Source organism: Chrysochloris asiatica, unplaced genomic scaffold, assembly GCF_000296735.1.
Source record: "Chrysochloris asiatica unplaced genomic scaffold, ChrAsi1.0 scaffold00139, whole genome shotgun sequence".
Classification (NCBI taxonomy): domain Eukaryota; kingdom Metazoa; phylum Chordata; class Mammalia; order Afrosoricida; family Chrysochloridae; genus Chrysochloris; species Chrysochloris asiatica.
This window is the reverse complement of record NW_006408657.1, coordinates 9,356,593-9,366,204: the sequence shown is the minus strand read 5'-3', so window position 1 is coordinate 9,366,204 and position 9,612 is coordinate 9,356,593. Positions and strand designations below refer to the sequence as shown.

At 37.6% G+C, this 9,612-nt stretch overlaps 1 pseudogene; it reads right to left on the bottom strand.

Annotated features, from left to right (window-relative positions):
* Positions 1–8,671: 8,671 nt before the first annotated feature.
* Positions 8,672–9,337, bottom strand: LOC102823754 (annotated as a pseudogene).
* Between the last annotated feature and the right edge of the window lie 275 nt (positions 9,338–9,612).

Below are 9,612 nucleotides of genomic sequence, written 5' to 3'. Positions count from 1 at the left end.
TTTTCCTCTTCTTTCTTCTTCTGGTTGAGCTCTGATCATCCAGTCATTGAAGTCAGGTCAAGTGGGTATTATCTGCAAATGCATATGCCCTCTCTTTTTATCAGCTGCACGCTTCATTCTCCACATTCTAGGGCTTAGCTCACCACTTCATTGCTGTTTTTCCCTCATTTACCCTTATAAGGAGCTCTGGCAGCATAGTGGTTATGAATCGGGCTGTGAACCTTAAGGTCAGCGGTTCGAAACTACCAGCCGCTCCGCGGGAGAAAGATGAGGCTGTCTACTCCCGTAAAGATTTACACCCTCGGAAGCCCTGTACAGGGTCGCTATGGGTCGGAACCGATTCGATGGCACTTAACAACAACAACAACAACCCTTATCGGTGACGAGCGTGGTCACCAATCAGAGCGTGCATTCTTTTTCTTGGAAGAGGGTTTGCACTGAGGGGACCTGACCACTTCCCTTGATGTTTTCTGGGCAAGCAACTTGTTTGTTCTTGCAGTAACAGTCTGTCTGCCTCTATTGTTTTGTATTTTTCCTGTAGGCCTTTCTTTCAGGAAGTATCTTCTGTTCTTCTAGTCGCTCCAGGCTGGTCTGCTACCATTGAATTTTAATAATCTTATCCCCATCTCATTTTACCAGACCCATCTAAACAAGATAAAAACTATTCAGTAGGAACTCTATTTCGCCCCCGCATGCTCTTAAGTTAAACTCCCTCTTGAAACTTGTAAGTCAGTCACTTTCATGCCTTTATCACCTCCTCATTTTAGGTAGCCAGTGTCTAAGTGGTCTGCTCCTATCTACCCTGTATACAGAGGGGATAGCATTGATAATTGATGTGAAGACTCCTCTCTTTATTGGTATTTTGAGCTACTACCTCCATAAATATATGTGAAGTTCATCAAATTGTAGCAATTTACACTCGTTTCCTTTTATCAAAAAATTGTTAAATGTTTAAGAGCAAAGATGTCAGCTTGAGGACTAAGATAAGCAGTTCCGACTCATAGAGACCCTGTTTCTAAGGACTAGGGTTTCTAAGGAGCAGCTGGTAGGTTTGAACCACCAACCTTTCAGTTAGCAGTCCAGTACTTACATAGCACTACACTAGGAGTCCTCAGACTAAGTAGCATTTACAAAAAAACATTCACTTAGCTAATTTTTTGTAAAGCATGATTTGAAACTTGTAATAATTTTTTTTTTTTTTTAAATTATGAGACCATGGACAATTAAAGACATCTGACAAGTAGATTTTTTCCAATTACTTTGATATTTGTTTGGTCACATATTGGGTTGTAAACAATCTTATTTACTTATTCATAAAACTAGTCTTTTAATTTAATGGCACCCTGAGGTGATTCATATGGTTAACCATGGGACTACTAGCTAAAAGGCTGAAGGTTTGAACACAACCTGAGAAAGCTCCTCTAAGGACAGGCCTAGCATCAGTTTTTCAAAAGGTTACAATCTTGAAAACCCTATGGAGCAGTTCTACTTTGTACACAGGGAATTTCTATGTGTTAGAGTCAGTTCGATAGCAGCTAACAACAAGAACAGCAACAACAGTCTTTTATTTTGTACTGATTGAAGTGGAGACCTTTAGACTTGTGTAGTCTAGAAGTTGCATTGCATTACATTGCATGAGAAAATATCTTTGAGTGCATTACAAATGTGCTTTTCTTCCCCCTTTTCTTTGCCACCAAGAAATCTGAAGAGATTCCCTAGTTTACAAAACCCCTTCAATGAGCACAGTTTGTTATTAGCATTGTACATGGAAAATACTGAAGTCCTGAAAAATTGAGTCAGAGATTATAAATGTCATGCCACTTCTAATTCCTAGTTCAGATTTCTTTTGTACCAGAACAAAAAAGCTGGCATAGACATATAGCATAAGCTCATTTAACAGACCTATGTCTTCTCAACCAATTTACCAAATTAACCAACCCTCTCATTGTATTTAAAACAAGTCCACTGGTATCAGGTCTTGTTCAAAACTCTTGACTACTGAGCTCCTTTAAAGTAGGCCCACTCACTAGTGGAGATGAATGTTTATTAAGTGGTATATGTTTGTTGTAACACTTGTCATTGTAAATGATCAATATTTTTAAAACAATATAAAAGCATTGTTGTTGTTAAGTGTCATTGAGTCAGTTCTGACTTATAGTGATCCTGAATAGGATTTACAAGAAGCAGTTAGTAGGTTGAACTGCCAACTTTGTGGTTAGCATTCCAATTTTTATCCTGAGTGCCACAGTTTATATGAAAAATAAACTGAATACTTTGGTGTGATCCCATTAAGGTGAGTCTTTTTTGTTGTTGTTGTTGTTTTCAATTACCTAATTAATTCTGAAAGAAGCAATAGTAAAAATATGTAACTACTCAGAACAAATTTAGATGTAATATAAATACTGGTTGACTCCTGTGAGTTTGAATTCTTTTCACTTAATGGAAATTGATCATAAATTATTCATGAAAGATGTCAGGGAAGTTTCATCAGCTGACCCTTAGTGGTGGTGATGTGTTGTGGCGTTGATGCCAATTAATAGTGAACTGCTGACCTTGAGGTTAACAACCCGACTCGTAACCACTATACTACCAGAGCTCAAAGGAAATTATTGGACTTACATCACCAGAATAGATGATCATCTCTGAGGAGGCTTCATTTTACTTTAAAGGACAAGGACTGAGAATGTAAGTGTGATGTTAATCATGTTCATACACATGCACGGTAAATTTTCAACCCTAGATTGTTGTTGTTGTTAAGTGCTGTTGAGTTAGTTCCGACTCATTGAGACTCTGTATAGGGTTTCCAAGGAGTAGCTGCTGAGCTTGAGCCACGGATCCTGTAGTTCAAACTGTTCTTACAGTCCAGTGCATTATGTCCTATAAAACATCCAAACCACCACAAACCTCATCTCAGTAGTGGAAAGTAGCCATTATGTTCTAGAGAACCAGCATCCAATGGTGACTTTCTACGTCAATGAATCAATGGGACTGGAACCAGAGATTCTCTCTGTATGGATAGCTTTGGGAGAAGAGCTGCTTGCTTTCAACCAAAGCAAATTCTCCTCTTTTTTCTTTTTTGTTAATGCAAGAGGTAGGCCTCAAAATAGGTCCCTAAGTGGGGAATACAGTTTGCACTCAATTTCTTACCGCAAGATTGGTGATTCAAACCAAATCAGAGGTGTCATGGCAGAAAGTCCTGTTGATCTGCTCCTGTAAAGATCACAGCCTAGAAAACGCTATGGAGAACAGTTCTACTCTATAACACTTGACCTTTCTATGAGTTAAAACAGACTTGATGACAATGAGTTTGGTTTGGTTTCTGGTTTATAGGCACTGTATGATAAGCACTGGATTGCTAACAGCAAGGTTGGCAATTCAAACCCACCAGTTGTTCCTTAGAAATCCTATACAGGGTTTCTATGAGTGGGAACCAACTCAATGGCACTTAACAACAATAATCATACTGCTAATAAGGGTGCATGAGGTTCTCAACAGCCCATCTGAAAAATAAAATGTGGTAGTTGTTTACATCTCAAGTCGTTAAAAAGGGTCATATTTATTAAGGGTGACTAAAAATACTGTTCTGAATATACAATGATCTAGTTATCTTTGAGGCAAAAAAATTCATTAATATCCCTTAGCTTTAAAATATTTTCAAATGAAAGAAGACACAATGATGTTGAACAATTATGACTTGTATAAAAAAGAACATTATAATGTCTGCCTTTAATTTTAAGTTTTTTTGCTTTTGTTTTACCCAATAATTTCATCTGTAGGTACATAAACCCAAATCTAACCCACAGTTATTGAGTCGATTCCTACTCATAGTGATCTTATAGCATTTCAAAGACTAAATCCTTAAGGAGCAGAGAGCCTAATCTTTCTCTTGTGGAGTCGATGGTGGGTTTGAACTGTTAAACTTGTGGTTAGCAGCACAACATAACCTAGAAAAATTCTTGATAGGTTTAACATTCACTTGATAGTTTGGGCACTTCAGTTGGGCCAGTATTTGCAGTTAGTTCCATCCAAATTCTTCTACGGTCTTCCTTATTCACGGTCCAGCTTCCGCATGCATAAAAGGTTATTGAAAATACCATGGCTTGGATCAGGTGCACCTTAGTCCTCAAGCTGACATCTTTGCTCTTCAACACTTTAAAAAGGTCTTGTGAAGCAGATTTGCCTAATGCAATACGTCGTTTGATTTCTTGACTACTGCTTCTGTGAGTGTTGATAGTTGATCCAAGAAGAATGAAGTCTTTGACAACGTCAGTCTTTTCTCCATTGATAAGAATGTTGTTTATTGGTCCATTGGTGAGGATTTTTGTTTTCTTTACATTGAGATGTAATCCATATCGAAGGTTGTGGTCTTTGATCTTCATCAGTAAATATTTTAAGTTTTCTTCACTTTCAGCAAGCAAAGTTGTATCATCTGCATATCACAGGTTGTTAATGAGTCTTCCTCCAATCCTGATGCCATGTTGATTCCAATTGCCAACCTTTCTTCTGTGGAGTCTCTGGGTGGACTAGAAAGCCCAACTTTTCTGGGAGCAGCCTCGTGTATTAACATTTGCACCATCTAGCTGAAGGTAGTTATTTTAGTTTCCATTGGTATTGTACACATTATTCAAAAGTTGTGAAAACATGACTGGGCATGAGGCATTGTGGAGGTGAGTACTGTAGGTTGTATGTAGGTATGTCCTTAAAGCATGTTGAATCCAAATCACAGTACATATTGTAATGAGTTTTTCTGCTCTAGAGAAGCAAGGCCACAGCTGACAGCTTCTGTCTCCAAGCAAACTACCCACTGGAACATGATTTTACTTTAAACTTGTATTTTTATTATTACAAGAGGGGGTATATCAGTTTAATCAGTTGGTGTTGTTATTAGGTGCCATCAACTCAGTACTGACCCATAGCGACCTTATGCACAGCAGAACGAAACACTGCCCGATCCTGGGCCAACCTCACTACTGTTGCCAAGCTTGAGTCCATCGATACTGCCATTTGGCCAATCCATCTCATTGGGGGTCTTCCTCTTTTTCTCTGGCCCTCCACCTTACCAAATATGATATCCTTCTCCAATGACTGGTCCCTCCTGACAATATGTCTGAGGTATGAGAGACGAAGTTTGGCCATCTTGGCCTCTAAGGAGCACTCTGGCTGCACTTCTTCCAAAACAGATCTATTGGTTCTTTTGACAGCCCATGGCACGTTCAATACTCTTCTCCAACTCCATAACTCAAAAGCATCAATTATTCTATGGTCTTCCTTATTCACTGTCCAGCTTTCGCATGAATATGAGGTTATTGAAAATACCATGGCTTGGGTTAGGAGCACTTTAGTTCTCAAACAGTAGTAATTAAATAATGCCTATGTACAAACAGATTTAGAAATATTAATGTTAGCGCATCACACAGACCCATGTGTTGCTCATTGATCTCCCCGATTGGTCTTCAGTCTAGATGTACTCATCATGCAGAAATTTGTATTACTAAACCCCTTTATATATATATTTTTTCTACCACATAAACCATTTATTACTCAAGTTTATCTCATTGAGTTCTCTATATGAAGAAAATCCTGACTGTCTTCTTCTGTGACATTTTTGAACTTCACAGTCCACGCTGATGTATGCAATTGCTGTTCATTAATTTTTTCTGTTCTATCATAAATACTCCATGTATATTCATTCAATGAATGACTAGTTACCCTTCTCCTGTGGAAGAACATTTCAGTTGTCTCCATTTTTCTCCTTTAAGAACAAGACTGTTAAGAACATTTTTATAAGCATCGCTTAGGGCATCTCTGCAAGGATTTTCAAGAGTATGTGCTCAAGAATGTAATTGTAGGTTATTAGCAATGCTCATATTTAATTTTATTGGACAAATACCAAACTTTTCCCCAACTTAGTCTTCCACTTCAAAATTAACCAAACTCATTGTCATGGAGTTGATTATAACTCAGAGCAACCCTGTAGAGGGTTTCCAAGGCTGCAAATCTTTACTGAAGCAGAAAACCTCATCTATCTTCCACAGAGCAGCTGGTGGGTTTGAGCTGATGAATTTGCCATTCGTAGTATTGGCACTATGGGTTAATGCGCCAGACTACAAAGCCATTTGAACTGCAAGGTAGGTGATTCAAGCTTACCAGCTGCTCCTCAGAAACCCTATACAGGGTCACTATGGGTCGGAATCGATTCTATGACATTTAACAACAACAACAAGTCCAGTTCTTATCCTACAGTGCCACCAGGGCTCCTTATTCTTCTACTAATGTACAAAGTAGAGTTTTGGTTGTTCCATTTCTTTATGAACACGTAGTATGTCCCAATTTCTTTTAGTTTTACAGGTTTTGTAAATGTTTAACAAATACCTGTAAAACTAAATAACTGTTCTGGTATATTGGGACTAGCAGACTAATAGAACAGTGATTTTAGAATGTTACTATTTACTAAGGAGAACCACTATTGTGATTGTGTTACAGTTTTATAAGAGCACATACAACCTAAAGGCTGCTGTCTCATGATTCTGTGTGGAAATAAACCAAATTATTTTTATTCTATTAAGCCTACTAATTTAAATATTTCCAGATTGAGGGGATAATCATTGGAAAATTGCATGAACATACTAAATAGGAACATGAATATTTAGAGATACTTTCCTGGTTAAAGAGTAAAGAGAGTTCTTTAAAATTGTGTGACCGTAGTGCACAATCCAGTTTTTTTTTTTTTTTTCTAATAAGACTAAATTTATTCAATGCCTTAGTAAAAGTTTTGATTATAAGTATCCAATAGTATAAAAAGTACAAAACAGATTTTAGATTTCTAATATATTAATACAAAGTACATGACTACATACAGTAAGTAACCCTACAGGCAAAGAGAGGTGGAAGGGGAAAAGAAGACTGTGATTGAGGTCTAGTAATAAATAAATAAATACAGACGTAGAGATGATCCATATTATAGTATAGTCTACCACCAATACTGCAGCCAAATGTACAAAACAAAATAAGAGAGAATGAGAGAAAAGAAACCATTTCAAATACAATTCAGAAGGAAGACGGTAAGGCTGGGACACCTCAAAGGTTGTGGGAGACAGTCACCCAACTCACTATGCAAATCTATGCATATGGTGGTATGTAGCATGGAGGTTTTTGCCACAAAAAGAAGAAATATAAAAACTTCAGTTTAGAGCTATAAAACTATAGAATGTCCATAAAAATTGGCTCACTCCTTATTGATATTTATACTATCTAATTTTTAAAATTCGGTTTTAAAAATAAGCACTGCATACTGTTACTATTAAGGTAGGCAAAATGCTCCTCCCTCAATTACAAACTCTTAATTGGTGGTAGTTTTTTCCTGAACTTTCAGAAAAGAGGCAATGAGAGTACTTTGGTTTGGGGTTCAAGTGAGAGGTCTTTCATGAAGATTTTGGAATTGAAGTGATTCATTCAGATTTTTTTTTTTAAATCAAAATCTGTGTTCAAAAAGCTTGACTAAGAGAAGCCAAACAACAGCAACCCGCTCAGCATTGACATACACCTCTTTTCTTTTAGTAGAATTTTACTTTAAATATAGAGTGAAGAAAAAACAAAAAACCCAAGTCGGTCAAAGCAAATCAAACACCCACTCTACACAGATAAAACCTTTACAAAGGTCAACTGAAGTAATCTAGAGCTAAAACTGAATTGTGCAGATTTTCAATGAAGTCACCAAACAGTCATATAACACAAGCAAAAGTTAACTATTTACACACTCAGCAAACCCTCTAAGAAATGTGCACCAAGAAGCATTCACCTTTGTTTTATACCATCTTGAAGGCTTGCACATTTTATTTTCCAGATCATTTAACGTTTTTTAATAGAGTGTGTGTTTGTTCTCCATCATGTGGTAATGCTTTGGTACCAATTTAGGACTGGTTATCCTAAAAACTTGTCATTTTCCCAAGAGAAGCTTTGATTCTGTTTTAGAAGTTTCATATAAATAAAATCTTTATCAAATATTAATATGGAAGGAGGTAAAACTGGATACAACATATACAGTCAAATTACCTCTCTGTATATTTAGTCATTATTTTCTACTTCAAGGTATTTGTGCCTAAAACCTTAGTCTGTCCTGCTTAATATTTCAGTAGTATAGGCTTGAATCTACAGAATGTTGGCAAGACCTTAATATTTCAAAATTATTTAACAAACACCTCTGGGGGCAAGTCCACGTTACTGAGTTATGACAAATTTATTATCATGAGGGAAAACAAGTGTAGCCAGCCATCTTTAAAAATGCCCCAACCACCGCTTCTCAATATAGAAAGACTAAAACTACATACGGTTTATCATACAACAAAATCCCATCTGTCCCCTGAAACTCCCCTTTTCATTCATTAGAAGGGGATTAGAAAAAAAAGACTTAAAGAGCACTTTACAGCAGCATTCAGCTTTCCTATGAAATACTCAGCATCTTAAATATTATATGTACACTTTTTTGTGTATGAACTAGATAGATATTGGCTTCAAAGTTTGTGGAACTAGGGAGAAAAATAACCCATTCAAAACCATTCGACATAGTGTCTTTTGGCAGAATAGCAAGTATCCTAGTTAAAATAAAAGGGTTACTTTGTTGTGTCTTTCCAGACTTTAAACTGTTTTTGTTCCCCTTCTACATAAAGCTCAGTCACCCCTCCTGAGTGGAGATGGGGAGGGGCTCTGGCCCAGGCTCCTCTGGCTTTTCAGCAACTGCTTTCTTATTGCTGTAGCAAGGCTTGAATAGATGCGTGTCGATGAGGACTTCCCCAAAGCGGCCTTTATAGATAATCCCACAACATATTTTCTGTCTTTTTCAGTATGTAAGATCTAAAAAGGAAAGACTGGTGTTCTATTAGAGCCAGAGGCCATCTCTGTATCTGAACCATCATCTGACTGGTTACTGTAACAAGGAAACTGAGCTGGAGAGGCTATGAGCATCAGAGTTATGACGTTTAAATTCCTTCTGTAGTTTACTGATCTGGTTGCTTTTTATCCTGTTTCCAGATAGAGTTTTCACTTTCTTTGGTTTCAATGTAGTCTTTAGACTGGGACCTACCCTTGCATCTACCACATGATTCCAATTTTTTTTTTTTTTTTTTCTTGATCCTGCTGGCAGCTTCTTCCGTCTTTTCACAAGCAGGACGCAGGCATTACAGATGTCTCCTGAAAGAGTCTCATGCAACCCAGAACAGCTCTGGAAGTCCTTTTCATAGTGTTTACTGTCAGTGAATCGAGAACTTGAGGACTTAGCTCTCCAAATACAGCAGCCCTCTATAATTCGGTACATCTTTGGCTTGTGAAAACCAAACATCTTTTCTTCTGAGCAAGTCCGATGTCTAGACTACAGGCAAACCCCAAATACCAAAGAAGCATCCATGTATCACACCAGAATTAATTTTTGAGCTATGCCTAGGACCACTTCCAAAAGCAGCCGTTTCACGCACAAAAACGTTCCCGAGGTGCGGTGTGCACGCCAGACCAGTCCCCTCCTCCTCAAACTCCCTTGTCTATAAAGATTGTCTCCTGCAGTTCTCCACAATCCAGTTTTAATTTTTCCACCTCCCTTACATTCTCACAGAGCTCCCCTCT